This window comes from Erpetoichthys calabaricus, chromosome 17 (assembly GCF_900747795.2).
Source record: "Erpetoichthys calabaricus chromosome 17, fErpCal1.3, whole genome shotgun sequence".
NCBI lineage: Eukaryota > Metazoa > Chordata > Cladistia > Polypteriformes > Polypteridae > Erpetoichthys > Erpetoichthys calabaricus.
In genome coordinates, this window is record NC_041410.2 from 86929630 (window position 1) to 86943183 (window position 13554).

Consider the following 13554-nt stretch of genomic DNA (forward strand, 5'->3'; position numbering starts at 1 on the left):
CTTTCAGCAAGCTGATCGGAGTACAGTGCATCCGGAAAGTATTCACAGTGCATCACTTTTTCCACATTTTGTTATGTTACAACCTTATTCCAAAATGGATTAAATTCATTTTTGTCCTCAGAATTCTACACACAACACCCCATAATGACAACGTGAAAAAAGTTTACTTGAGGTTTTTGTAGTACTTGAGGTTTTTGCAAATTTATTAAAAATAAAAAAATTGAGAAAGCACATGTACATAAGTATTCACAGCCTTTGCGGTGAAGCTCGAAATTGAGCTCAGGTGCATCCTGTTTCCCCTGATCTTCCTTGAGATGTTTCTGCAGCTTCATTGGAGTCCACCTGTGGTAAATTCAGTTGACTGGACACGATTTGGAAAGGCACACACCTGTCTATATAAGGTCCCACAGTTGACAGTTCATGTCAGAGCACAAACCAAGCATGAAGTCAAAGGAATTGTCTGTAGACCTCCGAGACAGGATTGTCTCGAGGCACAAATCTGGGGAAGGTTACAGAAAAATTTCTGCTGCTTTGAAGGTCCCAATGAGAACAGTGACCTCCATCATTCGTAAGTGGAAGAAGTTCGAAATCACCAGGACTCTTCCTAGAGCTGGCCAGCCATCTAAACTGAGTGATCGGGGGAGAAAGGCCTTAGTCAGGGAGGTGACCAAGAACCCAATGGTCACTCTGTCAGAGCTCCAGAGGTCCTCTGTGGAGAGAGGAGAACCTTCCAGAAGGACAACCATCTCTGCAGCAATCCACCAATCAGGCCTGTATGGTAGAGTGGCCAGACGGAAGCCACTCCTTAGTAAAAGGCACATGGCAGCCCGCCTGGAGTTTGCCAAAAGGCACCTGAAGGACTATCAGACCATGAGAATTCTCTGGTCTGATGAGACAAAGATTGAACTCTTTGGTGTGAATGCCAGGCGTCACGTTTGGAGGAAACCAGGCACCATCCCTACAGTGAAGCATGGTGGTGGCAGCATCATGCTGTGGGGATGTTTTTCAGCGGCAGGGACTGGAAGACTAGTCAGGATAAAGGGAAAGATGACTGCAGCAATGTACAGAGACATCCTGGATGAAAACCTGCTCCAGAGCGCTCTTGACCTCAGACTGGGGCGATGGTTCATCTTTCAGCAGGACAACGACCCTAAGCACACAGCCAAGATATCAAAGGAGTGGCTTCAGGACAACTCTGTGAATGTCCTTGAGTGGCCCAGCCAGAGCCCAGACTTGAATCCGATTGAACATCTCTGGAGAGATCTTAAAATGGCTGTGCACTGACACTTCCCATCCAACCTGATGGAGCTTGAGAGGTGCTGCAAAGAGGAATGGGCGAAACTGGCCAAGGATAGGTGTGCCAAGCTTGTGGCATCATATTCAAAAAGACTTGAGGCTGGAATTGCTGCCAAAGGGGCATTGACAAAGTATTGAGCAAAGGCTGTGAATACTTATGCACATGTGATTTCTCAGTTTTTTTATTTTTAATAAATTTGCAAAAACCTCAAGTAAACTTTTTTCACATTGTCATTATGGGGTGTTGTGTGTAGAATTCTGAGGAAAAAAATGAATTTAATCCATTTTGGAATAAGGCTGTAACATAACAAAATGTGGAAAAAGTGATGCGCTGTGTATACTTTCCAGATGCACTGTATCTCCCTGAATAAAGTGATTCATTTAGTTTTACTGTATGTATTTAAGGGTGGCTACATGAGATGAGCTGATTCATGATTATACAACTTTTATGATTGTTTAATATATTGCTTACACATTTTACAAACAATGACCAAACACTGAAAAATGTATTTCCTGAACCTCCCCTCCTGGCATACAGACAACCACCAAACCTTCAACAACTAATTGTCCGACGCTCCCTAAGTGAACCAACAGAAAATGGCACATCTCCATGCCTACAGAAAAGATGCAAAACATGTGCCCACATCTATGATACCGACCGTATTGTTATACCACACTGCCGACTTGAACATCACATAAAGGGATCATTTTCCTGCAGATCATCTAATGTAGTCTACCTAATTTTCTGCATGAAATGTCCTGACACTGCACTCTATGTGGGAGAAACTGGACAAACACTCCGCCAGAGAATGAACTTACACAGGTTCCACATTAAACATGGCAACACAGATGTTCCTGTAGCGGCCCACTTCAACAGCCATGGACACTGTGAGAGGAACTTTAAAGTCACAGTGCTTATGGGCAACTTCAAAACACAGCAAGAGAGAAAAGAATGGGAAGTTAAACTCATGGTAAAATTTAATACATTACAACATGGATTGAATAGAGACAAGAGTTTTATGGCCAGATATGAGGATTGTTTCCATCTCTCAGAATGACAGACAACCTGACTACAGATCCACATTGTTTTGAAAAAACTCATTACAAACTTCAAAAGACTTTGTTGGACAGTTATCTTATCCAGAGATCTTGACAATACATTGTTCTTTTCTCTCTTGTTAAATTAACCCTAGCCTGAATGAATCTATTAATTTTTTACATTTAAAATTTCTCATTTAAAGATTTACCAATGTTGTTTCTTGTCCTAGAGTGTGTATATAAACACAGGGAACTCCAGTCTCTGTATTACATCTTGCCTGAAGAAGGGGCCTGAGTTGCCTCGAAAGCTTGCATATTGTAATCTTTTTAGTTAGCCAATAAAAGGTGACATTTTGCTTGGCTTTTCTCTACATTTTATGACTTTACTTTATCCAGCATATGTGACTTAAAGTTGCAGTATTTCTAAGTTTCACCCCATACCAAGTTCCTTTTTTTTAAAGGACATTCTTCCTACATTTTATCTTAGCAGAGTACCCACACCCAGCTCAAACTTACGGCGCCCATTTTCCCTTTACACCATAGCTTGCTTGCAAAGTCTTATCTTGCACACCCATGCAGTTTAGTTATACTAATTGACCTTTGATTAATGCCTAATGCCATTGATTAATACTGTGCAACTTAAAGCATATAAAAGTAATCCCACAATGGTAACGGTTCATCAACAATGGCCAGTGACAGCATTATACAGTAGATTGTAGTTCTAGAGATAGTGAAGCACACAATGATGATGAATGGCTTTAAATATTTTTTCCTCCCACTCTCCTCTTTTCTAAATAGGCCGTTGAAATAGGTCATACTCTCTTTGTTTTTAATATTTGACATGACATATTGTGCTTTGATGGCTGTAAAGTACAAGTCTCAGCTTTGGCGTTTCATTCTCTGTGCCTCACTTTCTAAATCAGGGGTGGGCAATGTCGATCCTGGATATATGATGGTGTACATTAACATCCATCCATCCATCCATTTTCCAACCCGCTGAATCCGAACACAGGGTCACGGGGGTCTGCTGGAGCCAATCCCAGCCAACACAGGGCACAAGGCAGGAAACAATCCCGGGCAGGGTGCCAACCCACCGCAGGACACACACAAACACACTCACACACCAAGCACACACTAGGGCCAATTTAGAATCGCCAATCCACCTAACCTGCATGTCTTTGGAATGTGGGAGGAAACCGGAGCGCCCGGAGGAAACCCACGCAGACACGGGGAGAACATGCAAACTCCACGCAGGGAGGACCCGGGAATCGAATCCAGGTCCCCAGATCTCCCAACTGCGAGGCAGCAGCGCTACCCACTGTGCCACCGTGCCACCCGTACATTAACATGTCCATCCATTTTATTTCCCATGCAAGAGTTATGAAAATAAAAAAAAAGATCCCAAAGTAAACTGGGGGTGCTCAACCGTTCTTTTTTTTTTGCCTTCAGAGTGGTGCTTGATAATTTGTTCCAGTTTGTTAAGATTCTACAAACCATTTTTTTGTAATAACAATCACTAAAGGAATTATTTGCAAGTTTGCTCCTTGGTGATTTTATGTTCAATCGGGTGCTGTATCATTGGAGAGGTATAGCAGCAAAAGAGACAAAAAATCCACCCTCACATTCATGATTTATATGTGCTCCGAGTGTCCATATGTTTGAGTTCTGGATATTGCACGGTATTACTTGTTCAAGACAACAAGGCATTCCTTTAAGGACTGCAATGACATCACCTTTTTTAATTGTGTGGAACCACGTTTAATTCTGCACGACACCTCTTTTGAATGTGCATGTCACCTTGTTTAATTGTGCACGTCACACCTTTACATTTTTTGTCACTTGCCCTTTGGGGCCATCGTAGAAACACCAGCTAAGCTAACAGAAGTGAAATCTCCATAAATGCAACAGTTCCTTTCATTGCACCAAAGGATATTATAGTGGGGGGCAAAGGGTAATGATTACCCAGGGCTCACTGGGTTTTGGGGGCCTGGAATGAAAAGAATGTGTGACAGACACAGAGGAAGGGGCCCAAAGAGAATGCTTATGTATAGGGCCCAGAGTTCTGTACTACACCCCTGTCTACATCGGTAGTGATCTCTGCCATAGAGGATAACTTTCTATACATTCTAGGCATTCACATTTTGAAAGGACCATCACTTCAGACTGAGTGGTGTAAATTTTGTGTAGAAGCCTTAGAACTCGGTTCAGTCAAAAGGGTGAAAGAGGGGCATACAAAGTGGATGCCACTGGAGATCCCTGTACTAGATTAGGTAGTCTGTACTGAACAGTATAAGTTGCCAGAGGGATACCAGGAAGTAATAATAATAATTCTTTGCATTTATATAGCGCTTTTCTCACTACTCAAAGCGCTCAGCAATTGCAGGTTAAGGACCTTGCTGAAGGGCCCAACAGAGCAGAGTCCCTATTGGCATTTACGGGATTCGAACCGGCAACCTTCCGATTGCCAGTGCAGATCCCTAGCCTCAGAGCCACCACTCCGCCGAAATACATGAAACTGTGCAGGAGTTACTGAGAGGAGGGATCATCAGACTGGCCACAAGCCCTTTTAACTCTCCAGTATGGCCAGTAAAGAAGCCAGATAGCTCTTGGAGGATGACAGTGGATTACCAAGCTTTGAATAGAAAAGAGCCACCTTTGGCAGCAACGGTAGCCCACATTGAAGCTACAGTTGAAGGGTAAATACAGAAAGGGAAGGAGTGGCATGCAGGAATTGACCTATCAAATGCTTTCTTTTCTATTCCAATAGAACAGGAAAGCCAATATCAGTTTGTTTTCGTATGGGAGGACAGACAGCACACGTTCCAAGTGTTGCCTCAAGGGTACTTACATAGCCCAGGTTTATACCATGTTTCTATACCAAGAGACCACTCCAATTGTAAAGATATAGAAGGGGTGGAAGTTTTTCACTACGTAGATGACAGGCTGCAGATGCTGATCTCTTACTTGAGACAGAGAGTATGGGCTATGCATGAAGTCAAAGTGCAAGGGCCAGTGAGAGAGGTGATGGTTTTAGGAGCACGCTGGGGAGGCATACAAAGCACATAGCTGAATTATGGAAAGAATTTTGAAAGTTCCTGTTCCAGTCAGTAAAAAGGATGCATGGTCCTTTGTACGCTTGCTGGGCTACTGGAAGAATTTTGTTCCTCATTTGGGGAAAAGTTTGAAGCCCGTGTATGGTGTGACAAGAAAGAGAGCTGACTTTGAGTGGAGCCATTCGCAGCAGACGGCTTTTGAGAAAGCAAGGGAAACCATTAAAGAATTTCAAGGTTTTGGATTGGTATCTCCAGGAGATCCTTTCAAGCTTGATGTACGAGAAACATCTGATGTAGCAATATGGAGTTTGTGGCAGAAAAGACATCACAAAGTACCTATTGGTTTTTGGAGCGAGCAACTCACAGAAGTAACAAAACTATTACACACCTCTGGAAAAACAAGTGTTGGCTGCCTGTGTTGCACTAGTACTGACAGAGAGCGTTATAAGAGACAGTTAGGTGACTTTGAGAACAGGGCGACCAGCCTAGAGGTGGGTCAAAGATAAGAACATGTAGCACAGAATCAAAGACTGCTACAATGGAACAGGTATCTTCAAGCTGGAGCAAAGCTGAGCACTGAAGAACCAAGCACTTTACTCAATGACAGGCACCGTGTGTTTTGAAAATCCCGAGGACATGTCAGGGGTCCCATCGCTGGAGACTTTGTTTAAGGAGGCTCCTGCTTTTACAGGCTTAACCGATAAACAAACATGCACAAAACCTGTATAAAATGAGGAAATACAGGAGTGCAAATTGCTGATGTGTCAGTAAACAAGGGAGACAAAGTCTTGACTCTATGTCTGGATAGAACTGATGCTCTTCAGAGTACAGATAAGTCAGTTCCAGATTGAGCCAGGAGGTAAATGTTGGATTGTGGTGCCTAAAAAACCACAAGAAAAGGCAATGAAAGTGTGGCACAAGGCCAGGGAGACACATGCTTAGTGCTCATGGAGGGACAGACACTGACCACTTATCTTTCAAAATCTTTTTAGACCAACACAAAAGAATAACCTGAGAACCAGTGAGGTGACAGAGAGGAGAATCTGCCAGAACACCTGCAGAGTATTTGCCACAAACTTGACATTTCTTTTTTTTTCCTGCTACCAAGTCATTCATTTACATTTGCATTTATTTGCCTGGTTGATGCTTTTTTCCAAAGCAAACAGGCTATGGCCTGTTTGTTCAGCAAGTGTAGTAGGACAGGTAACAAAAGTTGACTGCCACAAGTGAAGAGATATAATAACTAATAATTTACAATGCTATATTAAGAATCGATAAAGCAGTTAAGCTTAATGTGACATAAAATCAACCAACAATATGAAAGATCACAGAGTAATGTTAGACAGATATTTACAGAACAGATGAGCTTTCAATGGCTTCTTAAATACATTGAGGGAGTCAGCAGGTCGGATGGTGGTGGGCAGCTCATTCCACCAACTAGGAACTACACAGGAAAAGCGTCTGGATTGAGACTTGATACCACACAGAGGAGGCATCAGCAGATGCTGTTCAGTGGCAGACCTGAGTGGGCGAGAAGGAGCAGAGGACCTCATCAGTGTCTCCATATACTCAAATGCTGACCCACTGACTACTCTGTAGATAGGCATCATGGATTTGAACTTACTATGTGCTGCTACAGGGAGCCAATGTAGCGCGCTGAAGAGCGGAGTGATATGTACCCATCTCAGCTGGTTAAATACAAGATGGGTCTGCTACATTCTGGACCATCTGCTGCAGCTTGATAGCACATGCGGGTACTCCTGCCAGAAGTGAGTTGCGATAGTCCAGATGTGACAAGACCAAAGTCCGGACCAGAAGTTGTGCTGCATATTCAGTTAGATATGGTCTGATCTTTCACATGTAGTACAACATGAATCTGCATGAACAAGAAATAGTAAAAATATGGTCAGAAAATGATAGTTGCTCATCAATCACCACCCCACGGTTGCATACTGACCTGGTAGGTGTTAACAACAGTGAGCCAAGCTGTACAGAAATGGGGAGTTGAACAGAGTGGCTGGCCAGGATCACAAGAAGATCGTTTTTTTGCCAGATTAAGCTGTTGATGGTGGTCCTTCATCCAGGATGAGATATCAGTAAGAAATGCAGAGACTCTAGCTGATACCGTGTTGTCCTCAGGATGAAACGTCAGGTACAGCTGCGTATCGTCAGCATAGCACTGATAAGAGAACCCATGGGATTGGATGATGGAGCCCAGCGAGGTGGTGTGCAGAGAGAAAAGTAGAGGACCCAGCACCAATCTCTGGGACACCCTTGTCAACTCACCTTACCAAGACACACTGTATGATTTGCTCGAGATGTAGGACTCGGACCATCTGAGAGCAGTCCCAGTGATGCTAAGGTAAAAGAGGGTGGCAAGAAGGATGTCATGGTTGACCATGTCAAAGGCGGAGGAAATATCTAGCAGCGTCAGGTTGGTAGCTCTTGCAAATCGTAGCTGGTCGACCACGGTCAGTAAAGCCATTTCAGAAGAATGGTTCTTGTTGAAGCCGGATCTGAACCATAAAAGTAATGTGTGGGTCAAGAGGAGAAGCAGATGGCAAACATCAAAGACACTTTGAGCTAATGACTTTTTTTTTGTTTTTTGTCCTAATTCAAATTTTACTTCATATCTTTCAAATTAAAATATGATTTTAAAATTTTGTTAGAATTTTTCTCTCGGCTCTTTTCCTTCACTCATGTATATTAACATGGAGTATTGAAAATTGCCGATTACAATAAAAACATTTTTAAAAACATTGGGGAGTTTTTATTTAAAAAAGGTACATTGCTTACCTTTTTATCTTCATTTACTCTTTTCTTGGGAGTCTTGTTCATGTTGTTTTATTTGTTTTTGTGCCATCTGTAAAACACTTGCAATTGGGTAAACTTTTTTGTTTTTCCAAGTTAATCTATTTCTGATTTCCCAAATTGCCTGTTTTATATAGTTTATTTTAACCCACAAATCTCGTTTTTCCTTTTCCTCTATCTTCTGGCAAAAATAACCATATAAAATTGTGTCCGTATCTACAGCTATATTATTAAGGAACTTTTTTATTGCCGTTTCCCACACTTTCTGTGCGTAGAAGCAGTCCCACATGACATGTTGTGCCGTCTCTATTCCTTTACAGTGTTTCCTTGGGCATTTTTCACTTTTTACTACTTTTCTTTTGAACAAGTTCTTATTTGTTTTCATAATGTCATGTGCTGCCTCCCTTGCCATATCTCTAAGGTTGGTAGGCAGTTCCTTTGCTGATACCTTCTTCCACGCTATCCCTGCCTCTCCCCGTGGGAGTTCTTTAATCCACACCGCCTCTTCCTTCTTCTCAAGTACGTTTGTTAACAATTTCCAATTGCTAAATATTTTTGCATCTTTTCCCCGTACCTGCATTTCTTCCAGCACTTCCTCCACTTTTTTCAAATGCTTTGGTACAATGAAGGCTGTAGGTCTATTATTTGTCGGGTTGTAGATTTCATATCTCCTTAATACATTACCTAATTTATATTTTAATAAATCTGATGCCTTACCCTGTCTCCCTTGGATTAGTTGCATGATTTCTGCTACATATTTTACATTTAGCAGCTTCCTTAAATCCGGGAATCCTTTGCCTCCTTTCACTTTTTGCCTTTTGACTTTTTTTCGACCTAATCTTTCATATAGAGAGCTCCAGAAGAAGTAAAACAGAAGTCTTTCTATTTCTTTTACTACTTTTACTGTGCGTAGTGTGATTGACACCAGATATAGAAGTTTTGGCACAATTATTGTTTTTATTAATAAGACTGTTCCTTCATAGCTTAGGGTTCTCGTCCTCCATCGTCCTGTAAGTTGGCTAATATTTCTTTTAAGTTTTCCCCAATCTTTCCTGTGGCCAGTTTTACTCCCAAAATTAACTCCTAATATTTTAATTTCTTCCTTTTGAATCTTAGCTCCTAAACTCCGGAGTTCTCCCCAATCACTTTTCATTAATATTTCCGTTTTCTCCACGTTTAGTTTTGAGCCTGACACATCACAAAACAAATTAAAACATTTTAAAGTCTGCTGGAGAGAAACTATATCTTTACATATTACTGTTACATCATCCATGTAGGCTATTATTTTGGCTTCCTTACCATCACTTCCTGGTATTTTAATACCTTTGATGTTTTCCTCATTCCTGATTTGTTCTAAAATTGGTTCCATAGCCAGGACAAAAAGGGTGGCTGACAGTGGACAGCCTTGCCTCACTCCTCTTTCGATTTTAATACTATTTGAAAGGAAACCGTTAACCTTAATTTGGCTTGTAATGCCTGCGTAGCAGGTTTTGATCCATTCTATCAATTTCTTGGGAAAATCCATCTTTTCCAAAGTATCCCATATAAAATCATGGTCTAGAATGTCATAGGCCTTCTCAAGATCTAGATTTAGGAGCACTATTGGGATTTTTCTATCTTCTGTATATTCCAGCAGTTCTCTGAGTAAAATCAGATTTTCTCCAATCTTCCTCCCTGGTACTGCACAGGCTTGATGTTCTCCAATTAACATTTCCAGTTTCCCTCGAATCCTATTTGCTATCATCCTACTCCATACCTTGTAGTCTGTACAAAGTAGCGAAATTGGTCTCCAGTTACAGACTTCTCTTCTATCTCCTTTTTTTGGAATCAAAGTAATTACTCCTGTTTTCCATGTGGCGGGGGTTTCACATGTTCTACTTATTTCTTTATAAAGTCTTTCCAAGTTTTTACTTGAACAATCCCAAAAAGTGATATAGAATTCAATGGGCAAGCCATCCATTCCTGGGGATTTGTTTTTCGCACTCCTTGTTATGGCTTCTTTTATTTCTTCTAGGGTGAAATCCTTGTCCAACCCTTCTTTGTTTATTTTATTTACCTTTTTACATTTTTCCCAAAAAATTTTATTACCCTTTTTGGTACTTTTCTCGTATAGATTTTTGTAGAATCTATCTATTATCTTCCTCTTTTCTTCCTCTTCTTTCCATTCACAACCCTTCTCGTCTTTCAGGATTTTCATATAGCTTTGTCTTTTTTGTTCTTTAAATTTTTTGAAGAAGAATCTTGTGCATTTCTCATTCTCTTCTTTATCTCAAATCCTGCTAAGGAACTTTATCTTCTCTTCCCTTTCTTGGTAGATATTTTTTATTTGTATCTTAATTTCTTTAATTTGTTTTTCTTCATTTCTACCTTGTTGCTCATACAGTTCTTCTAATTGTTCCTGCAGAATCATTAATTTCTCATTTTCTTCTTTCTTTTTCTGTCTCCCTTTTTTTTGGAAGAAAGATTTCGTCTTTTCTTTTATCAAATCCCACCATTCCCTTTCTGTCTCATAAAAGTCTTTCAGAGTTTCCCATTGTTTTAGTTTCTTCTTCTATTCTTCTTTAATAGACGAATCTTTCAGGAGTTTCATATTGAGTTTCCAAAACCCTTTTCCTCTTTCTGTTTCTTTGCCCCTTTCTATTTCGGACACAATTATTTTATGGTCAGAAAAAAAGGTGCTCTTCTGATACACTTTCTTGATCTTATATTCTCTGGTCACAAAGATGTAGTCAATCCTGGATTTTTTCCTTCTTGCACATCCCCTCCATGTGTATGCTGTTCGATTTTTCCTTCGTTCTTTTTGGCTATCTTTAAGTTTGAAGTCTTGTATCATCTGTTTTAACAGGGCTGCTGTTTTATGCAGTCTTCTTTGGGAATTTTGGTCTATTACGCAGTTAAAATCCCCTGCTATTATTAGGTTTTCTCTTGTTGCAATTAAGAAATTGAATTTCTGAAAACTTATAAACCGTTCTTGTCTTTTGTTAGCTGTGTAAATATTTATTATTTGGTGTTGCACATTATTTAACTTACAACTTAGGATGGCCATTCTCCCTTTAATTATTTCTTCTGTTTTTAGGTCCGTGATATTCTTATTTTTAATTATAAAACCTATTCCCTCATTCCTGTTACTATTTGTTCCAGAGAAAAAGGATTTTCCTTCTTTCCACCCTTCCTCATACTGCTTGCATGATTTTTGAAAGGGGATTCCACATTCCTGCAAGTATATGATGTCCACGGGCATTGTTTTAAGGAACCTATAAATTATTTCTCTCCTGCTTTTATTCCTGATGCTTCTTACATTAATTGAAGCAATCTTCATTATTAAATAATTGTTGGGGATGTCTTTTCTACCTTCCTCTTCTTTCTACCGCTCTGCTCTTCCTTAGATTTTGGTTTTGACCCCTTCATTCCTGTAATCTTTTGGAAACTTTTAACTGAATCCTTCCCTAGATAGGGGTTTTGTGAGTCCGTAGTAGATGTACTTTCTTCCGAGTCTTCCTTTCTTTCCTCTGCTATTAATTTTTCTTCTTCTGTTGATAAATCATACCATTCTTTTTCTTCTTGGAAATCCCTCACTTCTTTAAATACCAGAGCTGCTTCCAATATTTCTTGAATCTCTTTAATCCTATCCTTAGTGTTTTGCAATGTTGCTTCCATTCTTTCTTCAAGTACCTTTGGGGTACTTACTTGTTGTTTATCAGATGGTTTGTGGCTACTTTTCCCTTTATTTTCTGCCTTTATATTTTCTAGACTACTACTTTCAAACTATTCTTCCTTCTATTTGTATTCCCAATAGGGGTTTGGAACAGCGCTATACTCGTTTCTCCTTCTTCTTTTTCTTTCTCATCTTCATTCTTTTCCAATTGAATAATGATTTTTTGTTTCTTGCTAACATTTGCAAATGACTTTGGGCAGTTCCGAAAAACATGCTCTGTTTCTTCGCATAGGTTGCAGGCCATCTCCTCTTTACAATCATTACTTTGATGCCCTTTCGTTCGACATTTGCGACAGATTTCGACGTTACATTCTGCCGCAATATGTCCTGCCTGCTCACATTTCCTACACACTTTCGGCTGCCCTGCATAAAAAATGACCCCTTTTTCCATCCCTAAAAGAATTACTGGTGGGAGGTGTTTTAAATTTCCCTCACTGTCTTTCTCTAGTTTAACAAACTTATAATACCCTGTTTTTATACCATTTTCATCCCTATCAATGGTCTCTGTCAAAATTTGGCATCTCTTATTTACCCAAAATTTGATATTTTCAAAACACACTTTCTCCGTAAACATGGCTACAGTCACCATTTTTTTCTCCCTTTGCCCTAAAGCCTGGATAGTAAATTTTTCCAAGGCTGATTGGACTTTTTTTTTTCTCCTGAAAGACTTCTAAACATTTTTCTACCAACTGACCATTGTTAAAAACCACTTCAAAGGATTCTTTGTTAGGCAAAGCAAAAATAAAGTCTACTTGCCTAGCCGTAAAACCCAGGATTCCAAGCAGAATACCAGAGGTAAACTCCTTCCTGTCAATGCGAGTCCCTCCTGTTAAGGTAAATCGGACCACATTCTTCCGTCCGTCTTCAGATGCCATTTCCACCTCCTCGTCCTTTTCCTCGTCTTTCTTCTTCTGGAAAAGCTCTATGCAGTCTGTTTTGGAATTTTTCACAACCTACAACAAAAACAAAAAACTCTCCAAATACGCCGCATCCCAGAAATTCCAAAGAAATTGTGGACTTGCCAACCTATTTCTTTTTCCCCAAAGGGCCGTGGGGCGTTCCCTACGCCATAGCAGAAGAGATGGTATCTCCCCTGCCAGGTAATGACTGTTGACCCAAGCAGCTTATACCATTTGCTTGGGAAGTCTTCTTCTTGTTCTGCTTCTGCTTCTTCTTCTTCTTCCTGCTGCTCCCATTAGGGGTTGCCACAGTGGAACGCCTTTTTCCATATCTTCCTGTTCTCTGCATCTTGCTTTGTTACACCCATCACCTGCTTGTCTTATAGGATGTAAATTTTATTTGCGTAACAGTAATACAACAGGGTGGAACAAATGTCAGTTTTAATATATCGTGGATTTTCCATTAGGATAAGATACATAAGGATACAAATTGTACAAGTCTAGGTGTTAGGACACATGCTAAATTACAACTTTTTACAGGGTATAGTACAGAATTTTTAAAATCTGTGAAACAAAGTATTAGGGAAATTATTAACTAAGAGAAATAAACTAAACAAAGTTTGTGTGATAGTGATTAATGGTTTTTTTTGTAACTGGGGCACTTAGAAACAAAGTTATAGATTGAAATAGTTCAAACTAGCATCTGTTGGTGGCAATACAGAGAAGATAATTAGTAATATGG